This window comes from Lycorma delicatula, chromosome 4 (genome assembly GCF_047948215.1).
Source record: "Lycorma delicatula isolate Av1 chromosome 4, ASM4794821v1, whole genome shotgun sequence".
In the NCBI taxonomy this organism is placed as follows: domain Eukaryota; kingdom Metazoa; phylum Arthropoda; class Insecta; order Hemiptera; family Fulgoridae; genus Lycorma; species Lycorma delicatula.
In genome coordinates this window covers 65,502,070-65,515,977 of record NC_134458.1, presented here as the reverse complement: position 1 = coordinate 65,515,977, position 13,908 = coordinate 65,502,070, and the positions used below count along the sequence as shown (strand labels likewise).

Below are 13,908 nucleotides of genomic sequence, written 5' to 3'. Positions count from 1 at the left end.
TGAACCGAGGTAAACAATTTTTTTTAGTTACAGTTAACAATTCGAAGTCTGTAACTGTGTGTGTTGAAGATTCATGACATGCTCTGTCCATGGTATCTTGAACGTTTTGATATCCACGTGCAAGGTAGATATCAATTCTACCTTGAATTTAAAAAAATAACTTTTTTTTAAATTTCTGAATAATTTTTGGGTTGCACTTCTAAGGTCCATGTTTCTGTCGTAGAATGATAGAGTAAATATGTTTCTTAATGCCATACATTGAGTGATCATGCAGCATTTATAAGGAGGTTTTTCACATTTGAAAGTTCTGCCATTTGTTAGTTTTAGTTCCCAGTAATTTATTACTTATCTTTTTTCTATTAAAGTAATGTATTTGGGTGTCAGTCATGTTAGGAGAAAATTTAATCACTGTTAGAAAAACTGCACACAGTGAAACTTTGACTCAAAATTAGGATAAATTACCATTAAATTATATTTGATCCATCTGTAATTTTATGTTTGTTTATTTTTAAAATTAGTAATTGTAATTTCATCTTAAAAATTCTAAGTTATGTTTATTTTATTAGGAAAGTTTTCCAATTTTATTTTTGAAAATTCAAGCACTAATGGTTACCATTTAATTTATAACAATGACCTAATTCCATTTTAACTCCTTTGTAGTAATTTTACAGATTTTGTTGCATATATATCATTTATTAAACTAGTTCTATAATGAATAATGAAAATTTTTAAACCATTCTTTCACTGGTAACAGTTAAGTTGAATCTCATTATTATTTTTTTTAACTAAAAAGTCACAAACAAGACTGCACAAATTTTTGTGATACTGAATTTAGTTAATTCTGTAACAATTTGCTTTATTTATTTTTATCAGTAATATTTAAGATTGTGTTGTGTATTTAGATATATTTTGTACTGTTTTTGTATTGATTCTCATAAAAACCAAGGAGTGTAGTTGTTATTTAAATGTAGTAGTAAAAAATTTATAAAGTTTCAGTTGTTTATCAGTATGCAATATAATTTTAAAAAAGTTATAAAAGATAATTGAAACATTCTGTCAATAAATAATAAAATGTCAATAAAGCATTTTCTTTACGAGTCACATTTTTATGTACTCACTTTTTGCAATGATAAAATTTTTTTTTCAAAATCTGGAATTCTTTAATTTGTAAATTATTTCCCATTCTGATTTAATTTAATTACTGATCAATATACTACACGTGATTGTTGATTATAACTTTGCTATTTAATATGAAAAAATGGAAACAATTGTAAATTCTATTAATAAATTATTTTTAAAATTGATTTTTGACTTTGCAAATAGAAGACAAAAAATGTTTTTGTCTTCTGATTTTTGTTGTTCCGATTTTCTATTGAATGGTTATAACAACTGTATGTTTAGTTACCGAGTATATTTACAGTCTATATTTTCTTGCTGTTGAGAAAGTCAATTCAGCTGGCTACAAATTTGCTAAAGCTATTATGAAAGGAAGTGGGGCTTTATTATACCCAAGGCATTTCAGCCATGAGGCTTTTTGTGCACTTCCAAAGAAACTGACTTGTCTATAGGACTTCACATCTCTAAGATTGCTAGAATGTTCCCAGCCAAGTCGGAGAATCTACAATTCCCAAAAGGTTGGCCCCAGAAAGGTATAGAAGAACTTGCTCTTTTTCAAGGAGGGTGTGTTTAATAGTGTTTGGAGACTAATAACCAACTCCACCTAGTATATCACTTAGGAGTATACCCATAAGAGAAGGTGCCTCTGAAATGATCCACATCCAGGAAGAAAGTAGGACTTCCTCAAACTATCCCTTACCAGCCAAATAAGAGAATTCAAAAGGAATCTGCATAAAATATACTTCCCATCCCCTCCTGTCACTGATATGAATAGTGAATGGATGAATCCATAAGACCCATGATGTTTTATGAGACTTCATGCCATGAATAGTCATTCAGCCCACAGAAAGAATTTTAAGCATTAGTGTTATTTCCCTCCACTGACTACCCTGATGATTCTATGTGCCAGTAGTCAGGTCTTTGCTACTATTGCATGGATACAACAGCCCACTTTTTGTTGGGTTGTTTGTGAATAAAGAAGAATAATTTTAAAAAGGTAAGAAAGTTATTTATTTTTTTGGAAATTGTGAGGTAGCATGCTCATGATATGTTTAGTTATAACCATGTCTACATATATGTGAGTTCTTGAAAGGAAGGTGTATAAAGAATGGAGACAGACAAGTGCAAATAATTATTCGTTACATAGTGGAGAAATTGTTGCCAGAAAATTATGAACAAGACTAGGGTCTTTGTTGCTAAGATAAAAATGGAGTGTTCTATGTTTTGTCAGCAATCTAAGATTCCAGTAAAGTATACCAGACGTACAAAAAAGAATATTGGGATTTTAATTTGTTACATCTTTTGGATAAGGTTTAAGGCTAGAATTAAGAGCAGTTTTAGTTGCATGCATATCCATAGATTGATTCTATATCTTTCCTCTTGACAGCACCACTAGCAAAAATGGTGACTCCTGAACAGAAAGCCTGTGTTTTGCACTTTAGTAAATGTGAATCTGTAGTTACAATTCAACTTGCTTTGAGTAAAAAGTTTAATTGTGATCTTCCAAATGAGAATAACATTCATCGATGGCATATTTGGTTAGAAATGACCAGATGTCTGTGTAAAGGTTCATGACGACCAAGGGTGTCTGAAGGAAATATTGAATTTGTCAGGGAATCTTTACTGTGTAAACCTAAAAAATCTGTTAGGAAGGCAAGCTGTTAACTAGCAATGCCTGATGACAATGTGGAATGTTTTAAGGAAATGCTTGCATATCCATTCATACTGTTTATAGCTATTAGAGGCTTTGAAGCTTACCAATCTCTCAGTTGAAAACCTCATTGAACATTGTATATTGGTGGAAAATTTAACATGTAATGTCTGTATCTGTGGGTCAGAGATCCCTATGAACTCATAATGCAAAAGGGACTCCCCAAAATGAATATTTTTTGTGCAGTATCCTGATGGCAACTTTACAGACCGTATGTTCTCACTGAAGCAAGCGTAAGCGGAGTTGCTTATTTGGATATGCTGCATACATGGCTCTTTCCTCAATTGCAAGATGGACCAGAAAATTTTATTTGGCAACAAGATGGTGCACCTCCTCACTGGCTAACTGATTGGTTGAATGAAGTTTTACCTAACCACTGGATTGATGGCATGGACCCAATGACAGTTTGTTTGCAGTGGCCTCCAAGGTTATACCATGTGATATTTTCCTGTAGGGTTTTATAAAGGATATTCTATATTTACCTCTGTTACCTACTGATGTAACCAATTTGAGGCAAAGGATTGAAGCAGATGCCTCTTTCATTACTTCAGACATGCTGGTTAATGAATGGGATAAACTCTTCTATTGGTTGAATGTGTGGCACATGGTAAAAAAAAGTGCTCACATTCAACACAAGGAATAAACTGTAAGAGTTAATCTTTCATTTTATTTCTAATTCATTACAAATGAAATGAAATCCACTCTGTTTGTGAGAATACTAAACAACGTAAAGACCACTGTTATTATAAGAGTGACTGTATTTTAAAATAAAATAAATGTTTTAAATTGAAAGGTTAGGAAAAAGATGTTCTATTGCTATAAAAAAAAAGAAAAAAAACCTCTTTTTTGCACATTCCTCGGTAATGCGGCTACTGGTTCTGAAGATTACGAGGAATAGAATAATACTTTGAATGATATGGTTTTTAACGGAAATTAATTGAATTTTTTTTTTTTAAATTTCACGATTTGAAAGTAATGAAATGATAAGTCGAATGGCTCCTCGGTTTCAAAGAACAGCTGTGTTACAGCCGATGAGTTGAATAAATTACAATTAAAAAAAGAAAAGATCGTAGCAGACTGACTAGGTTGAAATTCTACAGCCCTAATGTTGCAGCAAACAAGCCACCGTGAAATTATATCTCGTAAAATATCGGCACGAAAGCTAGCACAAAAAACTACTAGCATTCAGCAAACATTTGGCACGGTACTAGGCAGAGTGAAAACATTGTCAGTTTAATATAAATGATATTTATAACCAAAGATACATTCGATACTATTTAATTAAAACTAGTTAGTATCCCAATTAATATTATTATTTTAAAGTACTTTAAATAATTATTTTTTCTATTCACCTTATTGCTGTAGCTCGCAAATTCCGAAGTCGCTGTCGTGGGTAGATTCTAAAGAGCTCGTGTCCAATTTTGAATTCACATTTATCACAAAATTTTCGAACTGCACATTATATAAATTTTCATGTTCAATGTATTTTTTCGACGTTGACAACATGTTCGCAGACATTGTTCTACTCAGCTTCAGACACTTTAAGTCAGGGTGATAAGGTGGCAACCGCAGAACTGTGACCATAATTTTCAAATGTCATCTATTGTAAATTTCTTTGTGTAATTTTATAATATATAATTCAATCTTTGTCATGCAGGAGAACAGTTAATTCGTTGTTCGGCTAACCATTTTATCATATCGCTTTTTAAAGAGTTAGAATTTGGCTGCTCTTGTAGCAGAATGTTGTGGCGTAATCTAGTTCAATGACCAACCGAGGAGGCAAGTTGGGAATGCACTTCTTCCGTAACCATTTAGTATACTTTTCGAAATCCATCGATTTGTGATAATCTCCTTTCTTATTTGATTCATACATAAGTAAAGCATTGTTAATGAACAATTATTAATAGTGAGCCCTTGGATACTGGTATCTTCAGTCCCTCGTGAAGGTTTGTTGTGTCTACCCACGATTTTGGTGTCGCATAACTACTGTGAATGTTGGTATCATCTGTGTATACAATCGGTCTTCCTTCGCGTAGCAGGGAAATTTGTCGTAGAAATTTTATTCTTTGCATTTTAATGTCATGCCATTCTATCAGTATTTTCCGGTTGTCTTCTGTCTTTTTTCATCTAAATCCCATTTTTCGTAATATTCTCCTTAAAGATCTTTCACTCCCTTTAAAATTAATTTCATTTTCGCGGGCTTTTTTCATAATTCTCTTCACAGTACGGATGCAGTTTTCGGTTACATAAAATTTATTAAAAGCCTCAAAGCATCCGTGTCAAATAAACTACTATACCTTTTAAAAGGTAAGGTAATGTTTTAAAAGGTTTTGAACTAGCATGATCATTTTAAGAGAAAATAACTATTGAAATATTAAAAATTACATGACTATTTATGACAAAGCCTTAAATGAAAACAACACAAGTAGCAAAAATAAATCGCCAACATCTATTCGCTTCATTAAGTAAAATACATACCGTAATCAATTTTTTATAATAACCACATCTAGAATATAATTACAAGCGATGTGTGACATATGATTCTTCAGAGTGTAAGGATTAGAGTAGATTAAAAATAAGTAAATGAAATTTTTAGAATTGCATGTTGTGTTTACAAAAATTCATCACCCATTCAAACACAGTAGTTTTTTGGGATGTGATCGACCCCCTCAATCCGTCGTGGGAGGGGATTAATTTGAAATTTTCACGATCTCTCTACAAATTGAGATTTTAAGTTCTTATAAACTGCTTATGCAACATCGGATTCAGAGTAAATAGGATTTATGAAACTTTTATGTGCAGTTTTTCGATGAGGTGATTTGTGTTCATTGTTGCCATTCTTTGTAGTAGATCATATGAAAAATATTAATTATTAAAAATTTTTATTGCACCCCCAGTTAAACGGTATAAATGCTTTGTAACGCATTGCATTTTCTCAGTAAAAAGTTCTGAACAAAATATCCTTTACGTGTCACCAGACATTCGATCGTGACTAATTTTAAACGCTTTTCCATTCTTTATATTTTTCGTTAATCTTTTAATTTCATTTTAAATCTTCTATAATTTTCTGTAAGTACTGCAATTTTTTTCATCCCCTATTATTTGTAACTTCTTTTGTTATTTCCATTACTAAAGTAATTGACCGTTGGTAATATTATATTTATGTTGAGTGTCAAGAGTAGCACAAACGGTAATCGTTCTAGCCTTTCGTGCGGGAGGCCGATAATTCGAGTGCGGGCCGAAACATGTATTTTAACGCTAGCTCCTCGATAGTGTTCTTAGCCATCATTCGTAGTCGCATGCTAACAAACAACAAATCCTAGCGTGGAAATACATAGATATCAGGTAAACTCATTACCAGAACGAGGATGCAGCTACCCACTGGTCTGAATTAATCGATCTTTAAGTAATAGTGTAGCTTCTTGCGGTGATTTTCTCTCTTTCATGTATAAGGTGAATCCCTTAATCTTTGGTATGTTGTTGGCAAAATTTGGTTCAAAAAACAATTGTGTTATACAAAATATCCTGTCCAAATATCTTTGTAGAGCAAAAGTTTTTTTAAATTCAATGAGAAAATTGAAATTTTAATTTTTTACTTTTTCCAAAATTGTAATTTTATTGACTGGTTTTCAATCGACGCAATGCTGGTGGACAAATACTTATCAAACGTTAATTTAAAAAAAAAAAAAATTTTCTTCAGAAATTTGTACTTTTACTTTTTTAAAACCAAAATATACTTTTCATATAAACAAATAGAAAAGTATTTGTTTAGAATGATATAGGCCGAAGACCCTTCTTTCAAAAAAAGCTTAGTACATTGGGTTTATTAAGTAAAATTAAAGACCTTAATTATTGAATTTAAACATTATAAAATAGCCAGTAAAGTAGGAAGTTCTCAATTCGACCTGATTACTTTTTCTTATTTTTTTCAAGCTTCACGTTTCATCAATAATTATTATTATTTTGTAAAATAATATATTCTGCTAGTTCTAAGTATTTTTTACGAACTTGATGAAACAACATTTAACGTGCAATTACATTATCTACATGACGATTTAACGATGTTTTTCTAATTTTATTAGTAGCGGGTCATTATAGTATAATGATACGCAACCCGATGTTATCCTGATATTTTTAAATTATTTTCACCAGAAAATAAAGGTAGGTAATATTTAAAAGTTAGGGTAAGAACGTAATACGTAAGAAGATAATATTCACGCATTCCAGAGAATATTGGAACACTTTCAATAGCTGTCTGTCTACATAGTTTTTTAATTTCTTCTTCTTTTTTACTTTCAAAACGAAGTTAAAAATCACATATTCGTACAGAAAACCTTAGTTCATACTTGGTTGTGGCTTATTTATTTTTATTTCCTTAGTGTCTCGGGGTTTCATTCGGTGGTCCCGTGTTTGAATCTCGATTAGCATGGTATGTTTTCATATCTTAAATTAAAAAAAATAACAGAAACATTTAAAAAATCGACTTAAAACAGTATAAAAAGTAATATTTTTCCTTTAAATTTGACTACTTATTTGATGTAGACGCTGAACAAAGTCAACTATCACCAACTTACAAACAATAAAACCAAATGTAAAAATTTGAAGAATTGAGAAAGTATAATTTTTTAGCGCAGTTTTTTTTTAAGTCTGATTTATCTTTAGTTTTATTATATATTTTATTATGTTTACTGTTACATCGACAAAATACGAGGGTTTTTTTAAGGTCCGATCGGTCACGAAATTAAAACTACAGTGAAAATAAAAATTTTTTTATTTGTAACAATTACTTACATAGTTACGCTATTTCTCTACATAGTTGCCACTCCGATTTAGACGTTTGTCGTAGCGTGTTACCAACCTTCCAATACCCTCGTCAGAGAACGGAGCCGCCTGTGTTTCAGCCATGTTTCTACGCTGGTCTGCAGCTCGATGTCTGTGCCAAAATGTTGTCCTCCTAGCCAGCGTTTCATGTGAGCAAAGAGGTGAAAACTGGATGAAGCTAAGTCCGGGCTGTATGGTGGGTGATCAAACACTTCTCAACGAAAACGCTGCTGGAGCTTCTTTGTTACAGCTGCAGTGTGCGGCCGAGCATTGTCATGGAGAAAGACAATGCCTGATGACAACATTTCTCTCCGCTTATTCTGAATTGCCCTTCATAGACGTTGAAGAGTCACACAGTATGAGGCTGCAGTGATGGTCGTGCCACGTTCCATGATTCCACCAAGTTAACTCCATTCCGATCCCAGAGCACAGTAGCTATACACTTTCTGTTGGAGTAGGTTCGCTTGAACTTCTTTGGTTTACTGGGAGAATGAGAATGCATCCACTGTTTGGATTGTTCTTTTGTTTCTTCAGTTTCGAAATGGACCCATGTCTCGTCCCCTGTGAGAATTTTGTTCAAAAAATATTCTCCTTCATTGTGCTAGCGCTGGAGAAGCGTTAAGGAGGAGGCGTCCATTCTCATTCTTTTGTAATGGTCGGACAGCATCTTGAGAACCCATTTCATACACAGTTTGCGGTACTGAAGTCTCTCACTCACAATGGTGTAGAGAGCTGATCTTGAAATTTCAGGAAACGGATCACTCAATACAGAAATTGTGAACCGACGATTTTCTCGAATTGCCTCACCCACTCGCTCAACGAGATCATCGGTTGACACTTGCTTCCTTCCCTGACCACCTGCACCATAAACATTTGTACGTCCTGCTTTAAAGTTCCTTCACCATTGTCGCACTTTGCTGTCACTCATTGAAGTTTCACCGTACACATTACTTATTCGTCGATGAATTTCAGCTGCATTACACCTCTTAGCCTGAAGAAATCGAATTACCGCACGCACTTCACACTTGGCGGGAGATGCTATTGTTGTAGACATGTTTACGTGCTAGCTGCGTGTTCAGAACTAAACGAAGTGACCCGGCGTGATTGAAGGCCATACTAGAGACGCTGCGCAACACATATGCGCAAAGGTTCATCCGATTTTTGTGCGGGTTTTTATTTCATGATCAATCAGATCTTGAAAAAAAAATAACCCTCGTACATCATATAATACAGTTTAATATTACTGCCTTTCTCTATCATTCGTTAATTATTTAACAGATATTTATTCATTATTTTTACATTTTCCTTTCGCAGAAACTTTACAAAATATTGTTTGTACAATAAAACGTACAAAACAAAGAAATAATATCACATTCAAATAAACATAAACAGTAATACTATTCAGTAGTCAAACAAAATGTTAAACATTGAAATAAAATCACATAAAGTTGTTCCGTATAAATGCGTTTGTATTGACATATTGGAGTTTGGAAAAGATCAGACGTTATTCTGGATGTTTGGGAAAACTTTTGGATTACTATACTTTACTTACATATCTTGGTTCTCATTAGCAGTTTTATTTTCTGATCTAAATTCCTGAGACCATTCTAATTCAGGATGTAGGTTGCTCTGATTGTCGTCTTTTGATTCATCATTATTTCCAACAATATATGCAAGGTAGAGGAGTCGATTGAAGTGTGATTAAGAATTTGTAATTTTATGAAACTGTCACTTCATTTCGAATCACATCAATTTACGTAGTTCGGTTAGAATCAAATACGCAGATTATTTGGTTGAAGAATTTACCACTTCCGCTGTAACACAAAGAAATAAACATACTGTTATTAATGAGAATCAAACGGGAATAAATTTTTTTATTTACTTATTAAACTTTCTATGTAGCCTAAACACTCGTTTTGTAATTGTGCTATATTTCGAAATTCAAGATTCTCGGTCTCAGGAGACCCAATTGTTTTTTTTTCTATTGGAAATGAGCAAGATTATACAACAGCTAAAATAAAGAAGTTTCAGAATAACACATTAGCTGTAGCAAACAAAAAACCGTTAAATTTCAATTCCTGCTTCTTTGGGTACTTCTGTTTTAGGCTATTCAGAATTTTCATATTTCTTCAAAGCTTGTCGGAAGGGTCTCACGTTGCCTTACCCCTGTAAATTACTACAGTAATTTTCTCTTCCACCACTATACAAGCGTGGAGGGTGGATTGAATTCACTAACGACTTCATCTTGCTGTACTACAGTCACGTATGACTGAGTGGAGCGGGAAATGTGTGCGGCTGTTTCCATTAGAAAATAACCACCCGGCAGATACCCTCTACCCAGCACTCAATTATTCTTCAACGTGGCCTCAGATTAAAAGATGGTTGAGAGCAAAGGCAGAACAGTAGCCTTTAGCTATGCAAGAATATATCTTTGATAGGATTATTTCATCGGAAATCCAACTAAAATTCATTGTTTTGGGGCTGGCTTACTTTCAAAAGAAATCTAGAAAAGTAACATAATTACTACGAGGTAATTCCACTTACATGATTCATTTTTCAGCATAAAAAATCTGTCAAACAACTTTAAAATATGTAATAGATTCGAAATTTTGACTGTGGTGTGTTAGTTTTCCTAACAAATTTTCAATCATAGTTTATTTCATTTTGCTGTAAAAACCACGGATTGAGTGGGTACAGCTACAACATATTACAACTTTTTGCCATCGGACTTATTATAGAACATGATATCGTAGTGTTCAGTCAATACGTAAAATTAATATTACAGTAATCGATTTCTGTTAACCACCTTCAGCAACCATAAATCAGTGAATTCCTTCCCAAATTTCGGTTAACAGTCAAAAACTCAGTCAATCAGTTTGCAATAGCTTTATTTTCTGAAATTTCCCGGCCGTAACCTGGAAATATACCACATAACAAACCGCTGCTAACTGTTCCGTCAGTTGGAAGGTAACGGACTGCTCAATTCAGAAGTACTCTTCAGGAATATATCGCGCCACCTATTTCATTACAATTCGATTGATTTACAACTATGGGTTGTTGAAATACAGTGATGCAGCGTTTAGAACACTAAATAACGGGAATATTCTTGGACGTGCTGCTTGGTTGTACAGACTGATGAGGCTGTGTGTTGACACTAGTTTTGTCGGTTATACGCACTGTATCGACGTCGGTAAGCGATTGTCGGGGTTTACGTTTTGGAACTACGAGCACATTTGTTATTTGGGTTAATACCCTTATCTTCGTTGGACCAACAGCAATAGGTACTCAAATCATAATAAAGTAATTTACAGTGATGGTAATTGTTAGGTTATGTGTAGTTTCTTTTTTAATATAATGTAAAAACCACATGTTTACTTAAGTTGTTGATTTTTGTTATTTTGTTGACCAAAATTACTGCAAAATTCTAATTTACACGATTAGTCGATTTAAAAACAAAAAGTGTAACCTAGTTTGAAGGATAATTTTTGAAGGGGAAAATATGTGTGTGTAAAAATTTTGAAATTATGTTTTTGTAATTTCGTTAATTAAAAATAAGTTGAGTAATATTTCACCCATTTTTGCATTATTTTTAAAAGTTAACCAGATTATTGGTTAAACAGTTTTTATTAAAAGGTAATCCTCTATTTATGTGTATTATATACAACTCATAAACTAATTTTTTCAATATTAACACTTAAATATACAGACTATGCAGTGGTTTATTGAGCATTTTGTAACTATATGTTCTACCTGACTAGTGACTGCAGTCTCAGGCTGATGAATGCTCTGTGTAACTTTTAAAACATGCCACTGCACTAGCTGTGTTATGTTCTTATCCGATTCAGTTAAATCCACATAGTTTGAGGAAATTGCATCCCTGGTATATAAGCAGTAGCATTGATTATTAGATGTATGCAGTCTGGTTTATTGCTTTTCCAGATTTGTAGATACTCGCTGATGTCAAAAGGTCAGGCAGGGATTTCTATGAATGTTTTGAATATGGTAACCTCTTTTTGTTTAAAATATCCTAATTTGTTATTTTAGGGATAGGAAGAGATCTATTTTTCAGTTTGCACAATGGAGGTATTTATTTTTAAAAGGACAGATAACCATTTTAATGGGGTTTGGGAGACTTTTGTTATAGTAGTAATTCTCTGTCGAATTATGGTCTATGTGTACTTTGTTGGAATGATAGGAATTCAACATTTTAAAACCTTGGCCTTTCAAAGATAAAGCCAAAGAAAATTTTGGTTGATTTAGCCTCTTAAATGTTTATGTTCCATCTATGGTGACACATTGAAACTTAGATATATAAATATTATCATACAGTCTGTCTTGAAAATTCATATTTGTACTGATTGCTAAGATGAAAACAATTCACTAATCTTTTTGAAGATTATGAAAATCTTTTGAAGAATTGAGAAAGTTTAATTTTTTAGGGTAGTTTTTTTAAAGTCTTGTTTATCTTTTATTTTATTATATATTTTGGTCTGTTTGTTGTTACATTAAAATATTGTTATTTTATGGAACTGTCACTTAAGTAGATGTGACAGATTAAACAAGAAAGATAAATAAAACAAGAATAAAATAAAAAGATTGAAGAATAAAAAAATAGATAGCTTAAACAAGAAATGCTTATGGGGTTTTAACTACATTGAGTGAAATAGCTGATAAAAATTTGTAGATTCTATATGAGTACTGTTTCACATTCCCCAAAAGACTCCTTCTGAGTTTAGTGCTATGTTATTAGTACACATGAATATTTGACAAGCAGTCAGCAGTATATCACCGATCTAAAGAGTAAAGTGTAATGTGCAATTGTGGGTTTAGGTTTCTTGGTTTACTTATTTCTTATTGAGGTGAACACTATCTCCTGCTGTGTTATTTATTATTTCTTCCAAAGATGAAGGAGTGTAATTACTTGATTGGCACAGCATTTAACCCCTTGAAATTTTATCCATTCCAGTAATTTTTTGAAGCTGATTCTATTGTATGTCCCAGTTGACTGAGTTAGTGAATGATTTATCAGATTTCAAAATTGTAATAATTTTTCTGGATTAGCTGGAAGTTTTCCCTTAGTAAAGATATTATAAAAATTAATAACTGTTGTTGGCTGTATGATCCACTACTCTTTATAAACATTAGGTAATCATCATCACCTCCTAGTCTTTTGAGCTTTAATGAAATTTGTAGTATGGTATTCTCCATCAGAGTGATGCTGATATTTGACAATCTTTACAGTGACTTTCATGAAATTATTGTTGTGTAGGTGTTTTGACAAATTTATATTGGAAGTTACTGTAAAATTTGGGCTGATATTTCTTCATGATGTAAAAGAGTTTCCATAAAATGTCTGAGGAGAGATGAGGCCTACTTACTGGAATCTTGAAAATTTAGATTCTCAATTGTTTATTCCCTTTTTCCCATATCTCGCATCTAAAGTCTTTATTATTGTATCTAAAATCTAGCTTGTTTATCCTTTAGTCATACAACAATTTAAAATTTTTATCTGTAAAATGAAAATGAATAACTGTTACAGTATCTTTTTTGTACTAATTTCAAATATGTAAATAATAAAAATATTTTTCAAATATGTTTTTTCTAATGGCTCTAGCTTTCTTTGTAATTAATATCATTTGTTGCAACTAAAACGATGGTAATATACGAGGTCTGTTCAGAAAATAACAGAACTTTATTTTTTTAATTTTTATTATTAATTTTACAGATTATTGGTCCTTGTTCCCTTTAAAGTACTCCCTTCCCCTATTCACACACTTTTCCTAGACGTGTTTACACTTCGAGAAGCAGTCCTGGATAGCTCATTTGAAATGGCTTGTAGGTCTGTGACGAATTTGCTTTAATGTCATCAATAGTCTCAAAATGTCATCTTTCATCACTTTTTAATTTCTGAAATAAGAAAAAATCACAAGGTCTGGTAAGTAGGGAGGCTGAGAGAGGACAGTTATCCTATTTTTGGTACAAAGCTGAATGTGCAGGTGTACATTGTCGTGGTGAAGGAACTGTGAGTTGTCTTGCCACAACTCTGGTTTCTTTTTGTGGATTTCTTCATGGAACCATTGCAAAACGCCTTGATAGTTTGCATGGTTCACTGAATCACCTTTAGGTAATAATTCAAAATGTACAATTACATTAAAAAATCAAGAAAACAGGGAGCATCACTGTGACATTGGATCGAGACTGATGTGCTTTCTTGGGATGTGGAGATCCTTTGCCAATCCATTGTGATGATTGAATTTTTG

General features: G+C 32.6%; 1 protein-coding gene across 5 annotated transcripts in view; it reads left to right on the top strand.

Moving 5' to 3' along the window:
- Nucleotides 1-10,790: 10,790 nt before the first annotated feature.
- Lztr1 (Leucine zipper like transcription regulator 1) overlaps nt 10,791-13,908 on the top strand; it is a 66,155-nt gene continuing 63,037 nt past the window's right edge. For all 5 annotated transcript variants that reach the window (XM_075363210.1, XM_075363207.1, XM_075363206.1 and 2 more), the window contains exon 1: nt 10,791-10,929. The gene's annotated coding sequence lies outside the window, so the exon portion shown is untranslated. The remainder of the gene's footprint in view (nt 10,930-13,908) is intronic.